The sequence below is a fragment of the Bos indicus x Bos taurus genome, chromosome 10, assembly GCF_003369695.1.
Source record: "Bos indicus x Bos taurus breed Angus x Brahman F1 hybrid chromosome 10, Bos_hybrid_MaternalHap_v2.0, whole genome shotgun sequence".
Lineage (NCBI taxonomy): Eukaryota > Metazoa > Chordata > Mammalia > Artiodactyla > Bovidae > Bos > Bos indicus x Bos taurus.
This window is the reverse complement of record NC_040085.1, coordinates 60,518,610-60,533,362: the sequence shown is the minus strand read 5'-3', so window position 1 is coordinate 60,533,362 and position 14,753 is coordinate 60,518,610.

Below are 14,753 nucleotides of genomic sequence, written 5' to 3'. Positions count from 1 at the left end.
AAAGATGGTGACTGGTTTACAGCAAATTTATGTGAGAACTGGGAACTAAGGAATTAAGCTAACAAAGGAAAAAAAATAGCATATGATCTTGCTTTATCCACTCAGCATCTCCGGGCCTGCTTAAGGTTTTAGGAATTTCTTAATGCTGGTAACAATAGCTAATGTTTATTGAGTACCAACTACATTCCAGGCAGTTTTATAATGAGGTTCTTAACCTCTTTGTGTCTCAGTTTCTCCATCTGTAAAGTGGGGATAACCACAGAACCTGCTTCCTGTGTTTGTTGTAAGGATCAAATGGGTTAATGTGGGTGACAGCCTTAGAGTTGTTAACAAAGATTAATGGGTTATAATTTGGGTAGTGTTAGAACAGAGACTGGCTTGTAGTATATGCTCAGTAAATGGTAAGTTGTTATCTCCAGTTATGCACAGGGAAATGGAAGCTTAGAGGGATTAAGTAACTTCCCTGAAGTCTATAGCTGAAGGGAGTTGAAGTCAGCAGCCTGACTCTGGAGGCTGACCCTCCGTATTCCTCTTCTGGCCTTCATCAGCAATACTGGTCCTTGTTGCTGAACTTTGTTAAGTTAATGCTAGCTGGATCCTTGAGGGCCTTCAGAAAAGAAGTTCCTTTAAATCCTGGTTCTCTAGGAAGATGAATTAAAAATACTTTCTCCGACTCTGTTGCTATCTCAGGGGAGAAGGAAATGGCAACCCACTCTAGTATTCTTGCCTAAAAGAATCCAATGGACAGAGGAGCCTTTGTGGGCTGCTGTCCATAGGATCACACAGAGTCGGACACGACTGAAGCAACTTAGCATACATGCATGCATTGGAGAAGGAAATGGCAACGCACTCCAGTATTCTTGCCTGGAGAATCCCAGGGACACAGGAGCCTGGTGGGCTGCCATCTATGGGGTCGCACAGAATCAGACAGGACTGAAGTGACTTAGCAGCAGCAGCAGGATTGCTATCTCAAGGCCTTTTCTCTATGCCACCCTAGGACTGCATGGACCTGTCGCAATTGTCCCTCTCCAGATCTTTGGGCCTGGTGTGAGAGAAAGGCTATATGTTTAAAATAAATCCTTAAGCTTCTTTTGGCTCTTGCTCCCAACTTCACATTCCTGTCAATCAGCTTTGCACAATAATGAAAACAAATGCTTTTTAGCAGATTTAATGGTAGTTAAGATAAAGATTAGTCAAAATACAGTAGTTAAAGAGTATATTTTCCTCTTGCCTTGTGATCTTAGCTATGCCATTATAAAATCAGAAGGTTAAAAAAGAAGATAGAACAAAAGTTGAGAGCCTAAATGTCTGAAAATACAGCATTTCTTTGAATACATGCTTTACTTTGTTCTTTAATGGCTGAGCCTTTACATTAGAAAGGCAAATGGATAGGCTTGTAAGAGTTTCTTCAAATTGAAGATGCTCTTCCTGGTTCCTGGGAGAGTGCTGGCCATGAGACTAGTGCCTCCTGCATTGATGAAGGCAATGAGAGATGGGAAAAAAGCAAGGGTGAATCTCTAAGCTTCCCTCATATGGTATGTCTGCTTATAAATGGTGGACGTTGCTGGGAGGGAAGATTGGATCTCACGTGGCTGCTCAGAAGGGGAGTCCAGGCACCCCTCCAGAGCTGAGGAGGGACCATGCCTAGGGTGGGAGCCAAGTAGGGGTGAGGTGCTGGACAGTGGGGAAGTTGTGGTCAATCTTCTTTTATCCTTCTTCTCATCTCTCCAGGAAGTCTTAAGAAATTTTACTCAGGGGAAATAGGATGAAGTAAACTCTGAGGATAGCCTTGAAAGAGAAAGGATGAACGGATGTAAGAGGGAGCTTAGATGGCCAGTTGTTGCTAGACAGCCAGACCTTGGCCTTATGCTGTGCTGGCTGTGTGCACACACACTACAGGTCTTCTTTAAGACCTGGCAGTGCTGCCTCCAGGCCTCTGGTGCCTGCCAAGAATTCTGATTTCCTCAGCAGCCCCAAATCCAGCTCTAGGCACAACTGGTTGTGTGCTGAGGCTGCATGCTATTCTGGCTCTGCCTTCGGGTGCCTATCTATCCTGCCTTTGGTTCTGGCATTCTGCTTCAGCACTTAGCTAAAAGGCTAGCCACCAGATATGTGGAGCTGGATTTGCAGTGGCCCTGGTCTACTGCTTTACAAAGATTTGCTTTCTTCCTGTTTGTATGATTGTCTTCAGGCTGGCACATGAAGGAGCCCTACAGGCCATTATAGTCCCACAGGCAAACAAAGATCTTTTAAGAGAACAATCGTTATTTATTTCCCAGTTGGCGTTTCTGGAGATTTAGTAGGATAATCTTGGATGTACGTCAGCAAGCATGAGCAGCAATCATCTTAATCCTTAACAAGGCATACAAATGAATTGAGAACTCATGAAAAGCATACAAGGAGTTTTTCTTTCTCCTTTCTCCTCCTCAGTTTTAGCTGTAGGGTGTTGGCAGAGGGGCAGTTTTCTTTTGATAGAGCTACCTGCTGCAGAGGTGAGGGTTCAGCTTTAGGGATATTCTGGCCAAACGTACACTCCTTTTCCAGGAGAGGGCTTCTGTCCCAACTCCTGGCACATGTGAATCCCCTGAGATCTTAGCTGGGAAACATAGCTCAGATTCTTGCAGCTCTTTCTTTTAAAATCTTTGATGTGAGTTAGCCTTAAAGATGGAAAAGGCAATGGCACCCCACTCCAGTACTCTTGCCTGGAAAATCCCATGATGGAGGAACCTGGTGGGCTGTAGTCGATGGGGTCACTAAGAGTCGGACATGACTGATCGATTTCACTTTCACTTTTCACTTTAATGCATTGGAGAAGGAAATGGCAACCCACTCCAGTGTTCTTGCCTGGAGAATCCCAGGGACGGGGGAGCCCGGTGGACTACCATCTATGAGGTCGCACAGATTCGGACATGAATGAATCGACTTAGCAGCAGCAGCAGCATCAAAGAAGTGACTACTAGATTCCTGATCCCATTTGGTTTTACAAAGACAGAAAAAACCCAAAACCCTCCAAACCAAAGAAACTCCCTACCAAAAAAACCCAAAAAACAGCTACAAGTAGAAGACACTTTAACCTCTTTCTTCCAAAGGGAGCGAGAATAACAAGGGTGTTCAGGAGTCTCTTCTCCAGAGTTCTTCCCTTCCAGCACCACCAGCACCTTCCAGTTGTGTCAGACCCATCTGTGGAGGGAGCAATTAGTGGGGAGAGTGATTATCTGTTACCTTGTCTGCCCTCAGACTGAGATGCCATAGTACCCATGAGGCTAACAGATCCTTCCTTGAGGAGGCTGGGCCAGAGAAGAATGGAGTGTGTGGATCCAGCATTCTTCTCTCAGTAAATAGTGCCAGAGCTGTCCTTTTCTTATTTACTATATGATCCATTGTGCTTGTTGTTTTTGTTAGACTCAGTTTTTCTAATTTTATCCAAGCAGAAAATTTCTATCAAATTTACATTCTCTGGGGTTTTTCTCTTCATATTTAGGCAAAGTATTTTATTATTATAAATAGAATGAAAACTTTTAGAAAAGTGACACTTGGCTCTAAGCAGTTATATTTGATATTTTGCTTTCTTCCAGAGAATTAAATGAACATTGAATCTGAACATTTACACAATTTGCAAAACCAGGGATATAATCATTTTTAATCTCTTAGATTTGAAATCACCGTAGGTTTTATTATGGGTTCTGTCAATCCCTAACCCATGCACTCCCTCAGGTGAAAGATCTGTGTATTTTCTGTAGATGAAGTAAAATCCCTAGTGAGTCCTCATTTTTAATTCTTCCTGTGTGCTATTGTTGAGTGGAAAGCGAGAAACTCCGTAAACTACATGTCCTTCTACATGTCTCTCTAACTCTTCTCAACTCCTCGTGCAACTCTTACTCTCTTAATAGTAGTTGAAAAAAGTTAATGAGTTAACAGATTTTTTTCTAAAGCTTTATAACTTTGACACTTAGCAAACTTTTATTATAATTGTTTCCAATTAGCTATAATAACTGATCTAAGTTTTCACTTCATCTTCTAATACCTAACCAGAATCACATAAAATTTTAGAATTGAAAGGCACTCTAACGTCTAGTCCTAGGATGTCAAACATTTCAACTTGTTAACTCCAATCTGTTGGTCAGGACTGTCTGTCGGAAAGTGCTGTTTAAGAAAGACTATGAGGTCAGGTCTGGGCTTGGGAGGGAAGATCTTTATGATCAATTAAGACAATAGTCAGTAATGCCTAAAATATATAAATCAAGAAATATTGTTGTTCAGTCACCCAGGCATGTCCAACTCTTTGTGACCCCATGGACGGTAGCATGCCAGGCCTTCCTGTCCCTCACCATCTCCTGAAGTTTGCCCAAGTTCATGTCCATTGCATCGGCGATGCCATCCATCCATCTCATCCTCTGATGCCCTCCTCTCCTTCTGCCCTCAATCTTTCCCAGCATCTGGGTGTTTTCCATTGAGTTGGCTGTTCATATCAGATGACCAAAATACTGGAGCTTCAGCTTCAGCAGCAGTCCTTCCAACAAGTATTCAGGGTTGATCTCCCTTAAGATTGACTGGTTTGATCTCCGTGCTGTCCATGGGACTCAGGATTCTTCTCTAGCATCACAGTTTGAAGGCATCAATTCTTTGGTGCTCTGCCATCTTTATGGTCCAGCTCTCACAACCATACGTGACTACTGGGAAGACCATAACCTTGACTATATGGACCTTTGTCAGCAGAGTAACATCTCCGCTTTTCAACATACTGTCTAGGTTTGTCATGGCTTTTCCTGCCAAGAAGCAATCACCTTCTGATTTCAGGGCTTCAGTCACCATCTGCAGTGATTTTCGAGCTCAAGAAGAGCCCATCTGTCACTACTTCCACCTTTCCCCTTCTATTTGCCATGAGGTAATGGGGCTGGATGCCATGGTCTTAGTTTTTTTAATACTTAGTTTTAAGCCAGCTCTTTTACTCTCCTCCTTCACCCTACTCAAGCGGCTCTTTAGTTCTTCTTCACTTTCTGCCATTCAGTTCAGTCCAGTTCATTTCAGTAGCTCAGTCGTGTCCGACTCTTTGCAACCCCATGAATTGCAGCACGCCAGGCCTCCCTGTCCATCACCAACTCCTGGAGTTCACCCAAACTCACGTCCATCGAGTCGGTGATGCCATCCAGCCGTCTCATCCTCTGTCATCCCCTTCTCCTTCTGCCCCCAATCTCTCCCAGCATCAGAGTCTTTTCCAATGAGTCAACTCTTTGCATGAGGTGGCCAAAATACTGGAGTTTCAGTTTTAGCATCATTCCTTCCAAAGAACACCCAGGACTGATCTCCTTTAGAATGGACTGGTTGGATCTCCAGTGTTATCTGCATATCTGAGGTTGTTGACGTTTCTCCTGCCTATCTTGATTCCAGCTTGTAACTCATCCAGCCTGGCATTTCTCATGATGTGCACAGCATAGAGATTAAATAAACAAGGTGACAGCAGTCAGCCCTGTCATACTCCTTTCTCAATCTTGAACCAATCAGTTGTTCCATACAGGGTTCTAACTGTTGCTTCTTGACTAATAATACAAGTCAAGAATATATATATATGTGTGTGTGTGTGTATATATATATACACACACATACACTCAAGAAATATTAGCAAAAGGCTTTAATTTAGAAATATGGAGTTGAAGATTCATTTGTAGCCATGATGTAATAACAGGGATCAACTATACCCTCCTGCGAAAACAAAAAGCTGGACGCAGTACGTGAAAAAATATGTTTCAAAACATTGGGAATCAGGCAGAGAAGGATAGTGATTTGTGAGAAACAGGAACTAAATGAGATGAGTCCTACCTATGGTTGCCCTACCTTACTGCCTTGAGAGGATTGTGTGGGGAGGGGGAACCCAAGTGGAGCCTAACGGACTCCCTAAGTTGAGAAAATGTTGCTGGGGAGGGAGAGTAGGTTATCCAGAATCCTCAGGGTAGGATACTAGAGAGAAGAAAGTACCACAGAAAGAGAGCTCCAGAGATCTGCAGAAGGTCTGCTTTTCACCTAGGTACTGATAAGAATTTGCATGTGAGAAAACTAATCAAGTTTAGGGATAGAACCATTGGAATAGATTACAGGGAGCACTATTCAGAGCTCATGCAGGGCCTGGAACAGTTCCTGTTTCTACAGGCTGACATGGAGAACCTCATAATTCACAAACTTTAGGCAGATCAGAATTAGGCAGATCACAAATATTCTGCAGTTCAGAAGGGTTTTACTTCAGTAGTGGAGAAACAATTAGCTGTAGACCAAATATTGCTCCTGACAAAGCTTCAAAGCAAGACCTGAAAAGATTATTGTTTTCAAGCATGAAACTTAAAGGCTTCCCAGGTGGCACAGTAGTAAAGAATCTGCCTGCCAGTGCAGGAGACTCAGGAGATGCCAATTCTATTCCTGGGTCAGGAAGATCCCCTGGAGAAGGAAATAGCAACCCACTCCAGTATTCTTCCCTGGCAAATCCCATGGACAGAGGGGTCTGGTGAGCTACAGTCCATGGGGGTCACAAAGAGTTGGATATGTTGAGCCACCAAGCATGCATGAAACCTCACCATAGTGCAGAACAAAACTTAAGAATATTGTAGGAATATAAAAATATCCAACACCTAACAGCACAATATTAGCAAAATCTGGAATCCATTTAGAATCACCAGACATGCAGAGAAGTGGGAAAATATGACCCATAAGGAAGAGAAAAGTGAGTAATATGACACAGGTGATATAACTAGTAGACAAGAAGATCTAAAATAATTATTATGATTGCATTCTGTTTGTTCAAGAAGCTAGAGAGAAGACTGAGCATGTTAGAAACATGTAAGATACAAAAGACTGAAACTGAACATTCAAAGATAAAGAGATTGAGAAGATTCCCACCTCTCTAAAGGCAGTTATGTAGATGTTGTTGCCTACTTGTAAGAGGAGATGGTGAGACACAATATTGTGAGACACAGTACTGGAGATCAAAAATCTTTATCTAGGGCTTCCCTGGTGGTCCAGGGAAGGATGCACCTTGCAGTGCAAGAGACACTAGTTCAGTCCCTGGTCCAGGAAGATCCCACGCGCTGTGGAGCAACTAAGCCTGTGTGTTGCCGCTACCGAAGCCCATGCGCTTAGGCCCTGTGCCCTGCAATGAGAGAGAAACCAGAGGAACGAGGAACCCGTGCACTGCAGTGAAGAGCAGCACCCACTTGCTGCAAAGCCTGCGTGCAGTAACGAAGACCCATCACAGCCAATAAATAAATAAATCTTAAAAAGCAATCTTTATCTAGTTGAAATAGTGAATTCTCATTGACCTTACTACTTTTGAAAGCTTTTCAAGAATCTTGGGGAAAACCCCTAATTTTAAAAGACACCATTGTTCAAATGTAGACTATCTGAATTTCTGCTCTAGTTCACAAGGTTCCTTGAAGTTTTTTCTAGGCCCACTTTGAGAGGAGCATCTTAAAACCCGTGAAGTGTGTACTTGTGTGTATATGTAGAGGGAGAGTAGGGATGAGAGGAGAGGACTTGTTTTTCTCAACAACAGATTCTGTTCTCTGTTACTTCAGCATTTCAAGAGAGAGCACCCTGAATGGAAAGAAACATGTAAAGAAATTACTTATAGATTTATCAGGCTTGAACTGCTAGATTATTTAAAGTAGAACTTCAGAAAAATACCAAGGACTTGATTTTTTTTTTCTACTGCCTACCCCAAGGTATTTCTTTATACAAGAACTTCTGGGGTTTTATATTCCAAGATTGCCTCCAGATGGTTTGAAGTGTTCTCTCTCAGCCATTTCCTAGTGGCATTTCTTTTCTTACCTGGGGAGAGGTACCACAGAGATCAATGCCAGAGGGCATTATTGAAAACACTGACCTAGAAGGCACACTCCAGGCCACTGGAAGCATCTGCTTCACAAATGTCAGGCCGGGGGACATCACCAGATGTTAGTGTTGAAATACCGTTCAGAAGACAAACATTGACTCCAGGGGCCAGAGGTCACCTAAACAAAGAGCCAGACTGGCAATGGGGCTCAAAGAGAGGGTACAAAAACTGGATTCATGTGGCATGTCTCTTTATGTGTTCTAGCTCATAGCTCATCAGACATCCCAGGATTGTAGAAGCGTTCTACATTGTTTTCTGAGGCTTGGGTTCTGAGTCCTATCTGGTATAACATTGGCTAAGAGGAGGGACAAGGAATAGCGTGGGCATAAATTTAGCATGAAGATAGATGAGTATAATTTCTTTTTTATGTGGAATATAGAGGGGAATCTATAGGGTGTCTCACCCATGGCATAGGGTTAAATGAGGTCATTCCTTTTCTTTGTGTTGAGGAAGATATTCAAATAGCCTTTCTGAGACAGAAAGGATGAGCCTTCTTTTGTTCTTTTGTTTACTGCTGTAGTCCATATTCTTAATTCTATCCAGTTTGGAGGCCAGGGGATTATGAACAGGTAGATAGAGTATGTTTCTCACTTCTCCTTCTTTTTATTCTGCTTCAGTCATGCATTCTTTTATGCTTATGCTTTCAAGACGTGTTTACAAATCATAACACCATGTAATAGTTATCTTGTTGGATTCAGATAGAGAATGGGAGTTGGGTCAAAATGCAGACTGGGATCAGTTCAGTTCAGTCGCGCAGTAGTGTCTGACTCTTTGCGACCCCATGAACCGCAGCATGCCAGGCCTCCCTGTCCATCACCAACTCCTGGAGTCCACCCAAACCTATGTCCACTGAGTCAGTGACGCCATCCAACCATCTCATCCTCTGTCGTCCCCTTCTCCTCCTGCCCTCAATCTTTCCTAGCATCAGGGTCTCTTCAGATGAGTCAGCTCTTCACATCAGGTGGCCAAAGTACTGGAGTTTCAGCTTCAACATCCGTCCTTCCAATGAACACCCAGGACTGATCTCCTTCAGAATGGACTGGTTGGATCTCCTTGAAGTCCAAGGGACTCTCAAGAGTCTTCTCCAACACCACAGTTCAAAAGCATCAATTCTTCGGCACTCAGCCTTCTTCACAGTCCAACTCTCACATCCATACATGACCACAGGAAAAACCATAGCCTTGACTAGATGGACCTTTGTTGGCAAAGTAATGTCTCTGCTTTTGAATATGCTATCTAGGTTGGTCATAACTTTCCTTCCAAGGAGTAAGCATCTTTTAATTTCATGGCTGCAGTCACCATCTGCAGTGATTTTGGAGCCCCAAAAAATAAAGTCTGATACTGTTTCCACTGTTTCCCCATCTGTTCCCATGAAGTGATGGGACCGGATGCCATGATCTTGCAGACTGGGATAGAAAGAGAAAAATGAAGAAAGGGCTGACTTCCTGCTTCTTAAACTAAATACATTAAGACACTATGAAAAACCAACAAGATTCTAGCTTGACTATGAAATACCTTGACCACCACACTGGGAATTTGGAGACTTTTATTCATAACATCCCCCAATACTTTATTATACTCGGAATAGTGAAGATCAATCAGACTATCACAGTTCAAGTATTCTGTTCTGTATCTGTGCAACATCCTCCCTAAAAACAATCTTTGATGTAGAGCAGATTTGTAGAGAATTATAAAAAAAAATTACCCGTTAAATATTTTGCACAGACCTGAGAAGAAAATGAGGTGGTAAAATCAATAAAGTTGGCATTCTTCTTTTTTACTCATCTGGCACACATTGCTTCTTGGCCCAGGTGAGAAGACTTGCAAGAGTGATGACATTATATTTGAAATGTTTTTATTTCAATAGAATGTCTTTTTGAACAATCTCGGACTTTCAGTCTTTTTTTTTTTTTTTTTTACTTGAGAGAAAGCTGAAGAATTTAACAGTTTAACTTTCTAGGCACATAGCTACAAGCCAGCAAAAGAGCTGAAAGGGCTGAGACCAAGACTCCTTAATTTTTGACTGCATCAGAAGAAAAATTTAAGAGTTGGGTTGCTCTGTTTTGGGCCATTAAAAATGAGGTTGATTGAGTATCAGTGATTCCAGTCAACTCAGGCATGACTAGTGGGTGCTGGAGAAAGAGCAAAAACCGTCTACCATGGTGGGTGCGTAGTTGACATCTGTGGGCCATTGGGCCTATGAAGCCTGCATGGTCATTACTTCAAAACAGAACTGCCTCTTTAAATCAGTGAGTTCTCCTGGAGGCCCAGTTCTCTGCTTTCTGCCAGAGAATTTACCTGGACAGCATCCATTCACCCACTTCTGGAAAAAATAGTCTGAATTTTCACGGGAACCTGCCCCTCCTCTACTGTCAGACCATGTTACTTGGGTGAACTAGATTCCACTTCATGCTCCAGGGTTGGCCATCTCAGGAGATTACATTCTTCTAGCCACTGTGACTGACTCAGGATGGGCATGTGACACAATTATTATGGAGACTCAGTTCTTGGAAGTAGTTGGAAAAAGAGAAACTCTTTCTGTAGAAGGTTGTTGAGAGGATAGAAAAATGGCCTGGAGCTCTTGGCTTCCGTCTTGCCACTGTATTGGGGGATCCTGCCAGAGAATGGAGCCAACATAGAAGAAGGCTGAGTCAAGGCACAAAGAGGCAGCTTCATGAAAAATTGTTTGAGCACCTGGATCTACCCATAGCTGAGGCCAGGATATCCTTAGATTTTTGTTTTAATAAGCCAATAACTCCCCATCAGTGTTTAAGGTAATTTGAGTTGTTTTCATTTACTTGTAGCAAAGAGAGCCTTGAGTAACACTTATCCAAGCAAGGAGGAAAAATGAAATATCCTTTTACTCTTTTCAGTGTTTTCAGATATGTTAATCTGTTTTATTTCTAAGGAAATCCTTTACCTCTTTTAATAAAGCCAAACCCAAATTGTCTAAAATTACCATTAGGGAAAGGCCTTCACATTGGGAGGGAACCTTGATCCCCCCAAATTCACCTTTCTCTTAGAGATTTCTTGCTCATCCTGCTGTTGCAATCCACATGAAAAACCTTTTTTTTCTCTTAATAAACATATGTCCAGGTTCTGCAAGTTTGGCAGTGGGGGGAGAATTTCCCTGTTGGAGGGACCAGCTGGACCTCATAGTCTCAATGCCTGTTTCCCTGATGTTTGTCTTTCATTGATATTATTAAAAGAGTCAGCATGTTTCCTCACAGGCTTATGCTGAGCAGATGAGGAAAGTGGGCCGCCCCCGCCTCTTGTTTCCCCTGACCTGACTCATCCTCACCCAGGATTTATATATACAATTGCACAACCTCTCCCTTTCCTCTGATCATAATGAAGCCAGGGTGGACAGAAGAAGCAATTGCTGCAGCGACATGCTCCATGCTGCCTTGCTTCCTTTTCTTTTCTGCTCCTGTTAGGAAACCTCTCTCTTCAACTTCTTATTTGAGATTTATGTGCTCAGTTTGACCTTGGAAACTTCTTAGTGATTAAAGGGTATAGAGTTGACAATTTTTTTTTCCCAGTAAAGGTTTGGAAACATTCCACCACTGCTTCATTTTTCTTACAGAGTTCCTGAGCACAGTATTGCTCCATGAAATAGACTGATTACAGTAGATTCTTGATGATATTCCATTCTTGGTGTCTAAGGTACATGTAAGCTTTTGCCTTCTCCGATATGTGAAAATATCCACTTTGAAATAACTGGCCATGTCAGTACAGATTCTTCTGACAGTTCTAACACTCATGTTCTAATATACCAGTGGAACTTTTTACACAGAACTTGGCTGGTCCTGCAGATTATTCTAGAACCAGAATTTTGTGGTAGGCCCAGTTATATGACCTCTGAAAAGGCTTTGAAGTTAGCTCTGAGGCACAGCCAGGTTGAAAAATCACTGGGCCACAACTTCAGGCCTTGGGGGATTCAGGGTCAGAATTATTTGAAGCTTGTTTTGAGCTCATTAAATAAAATGTAGGGTCTTACTTTCACTCTCTACTTGTTTTGGTTGTCCATTGATTCATGATGAACAACCACAGTCTCTTTAAACAACAGTGATTTATAATTTTTCATGAGTGTACAGATCATCTGGCAGCTCTGTATAGGGTATCTCTAGGGACACTGCAAAGGTGGAAGGTCCCAAAGGACCTTATGGCCATGGCTGGCAATTCCTACTGGCCTCAGTCTGGGGGTCAATAATGGGGGCTGTGAACCAGAATTCTTGAGTCTCTTCCATTTTGGCCACTCCACGTGGTGGCTGGGTCCAGAAGATACAGTCCAAGAGAATAAGTATGAATGTGCAGGGACTTATCAAGCTATGCCAAAACTCATCACATGGAAAACCTAGAGTCAGTGTTAGAATGACACTGGAATGAATTCTGAAAGTTTGGTCATTAGGGCCACCAGATTTCAGCCTGCCACACCACTTTCCATGTTTTCATGATAAGAATTCTGATAGAACCTATTAGAGTGTGTTGCACATGGTAATTCTCAAAGGTGCTGAGTGAATTAACATACTTTTCCAGCTGTGTTGTCCTTTCCCTCCATTTATAGCTCTTTGATCCAATCAAAATGTGTGAATGCATATATGGTATATATGTGTGTATTTGAGGAATTGATACTTTTGAACTGTGCTTCTGGAGAAGACTCTTGAGAGTCCCCTGGAAAGCAAGGCGATCAAAGCAGTCAATCTTAAAGGAAATCAACCCTGAATACTCTTTGGAAGGACTGATGCTGAAGCTGAAGCTCCAGTACTTTGGCCACCTGATGTGAACAGCTGACTATTGGAAGAGATCCTGATGCTAGGAAAGATTGAAGGCAGAAGGAGAAGAAGGTGACAGAGGGCGAGATGGTTGGCCGGTATCACTGATTCATTGGATCTGAACTTGAGCAAATTCCAGGAGATGATGAGGGTCAGAGAAGCCTGGTGTGCTGCAGTCCACGGGGTTGTGAAGAGTTGGACATGACTGAGCAACTGAGTAGCAACAAAGGTGTGTATTTACTTATATATATTTTTATTGAGGTATAATTGATTTATAATATTAGTTTCATGTGTGCAATATAGGTTATTCAAAATTTTTATAGATTATACTTCATTTATACTTATAAAATATTGACTATATTCTCTGTGCTGTACAATATATCCTTGCAACTTACTTATTTTATACATAGTACTTTGTACCTCTTAATCTCCTACCCCTATCTTGCCCCTCCCTTCCTCCTTCTCTCCCTGGTAACCACTAGTTTGTTCTCTGTATCTGTGAGTCTGCTTCTTTTGTATTCACTAATTTTTTGTATTTTTTAGATTCACATTATAGGGGACTGGTATGCAAAAGTAGGAAGTCAAGAAACACCTGGGGTAACAGGCAAATTTGGCCTTGGAGTACAGAATGAAGCAGGGCAAAGGCTAATAGAGTTCTGCCAAGAGAATGCACTGGTCATAGCAAACACCCTCTTCCAACAACACAAGAGAAGACTCTACACATGGACATCACCAGATGGTCGACACTGAAATCAGATTGTTTTTATTCTTTGCAGCCAAAGATGGAGAAGCTCTATACAGTCAGCAAAAACAAGACTGGGAGCTGACTGTGGCTCAGATCATGAATTCCTTATTGCCAAATTCAGACTGAAATTTAAGAAAGTGAAGAAAACCACTAGACTATTCAGGTATGACCTAAATCAAATACCTTATGACTATACAGTGGAAGTGAGAAATAGATTTATGGGACTAGATCTGATGGACAGAGTGCCTGATGAACTATGGACAGAGGTTCGTGACATTGTATAGGAGACCAGAATCAAGACCATCCCCAAGAAAAAGAAATGCAAAAAAGCAAAATGGCTGTCTGGGGAGGCCTTACAAATAGCTTTGAAAAGAAGGGAAGTGCAAAGCAAAGGAGAAAAGGAAAGATATATGCATTTGAATGTAGAGTTCCAAAGAATAGCAAGGAGAGATGAGAAAGCCTTCCTCAGCAATCAATGCAAAGAAATAGAGGAAAACAATAGAATGGGAAAGAGATCACTTCAAGAAAACTAGAGATACCAAGGGAACTTTTTAGGCAAAGATGGGCACAATAAAGGACAGAAATGGTATGGACCTAACAGAAGCAGAAGATATTAAGAAGAGGTGGCAAGAATACACAGAAGGGTTATACAAAAAAGATCTTCATGACCCAGATAATCATGATGGTGTGATCACTGACCTGGAGCCAGACATCCTAGAATGTGAAGTCAAGTGGGCCTTAGAAAGCATCACTGAGAACAAAGCTAGTGGAGGTGATGGAATTCCAGTTGAGCTATTCCAAATCCTGAAAGATGATGCAGTGAAAGTGCGGCACTAAATATGCCGGCAAATTTAGAAAACTCAGTAGTGGCCACAGGACTGGAAAAGGTCAGTTTTCATTCCAATCCCAAAGAAAGGCAATGCCAAAGAATGCTCAAACTACTGCACAATTGCACTCATCTCACATGCTAGTAAAGTGATGCTCAAAATTCTCCAAGCCAGGCTTCAGCAATACATGAATCATGAACTTCCCGATGTTCAAGCTGGTTTTAGAAAAGGCAGAGGAACCAGAGATCAGATTGCCAACATCCGCTGGATCATGGAAAAAGCAAGGGAGTTCCAGAAAAACATCTATTTCTGCTTTATTGACTATGCCAAAGCCTTTGACTGTGTGGATCACAATAAACTGTGGAAGATTCTGAAATAGATGGGAATACCAGATACCTGACCTTCCTCTTGAGAAACCTATATGCAGGTCAGGAAGCAACAGTTAGAACTGGACATGGAACAATAGACTGGTTCCAAATAGGAAAAGGAGTACGTCAAGGCTGTATATTGTCACCCTGCTTATTTAACTT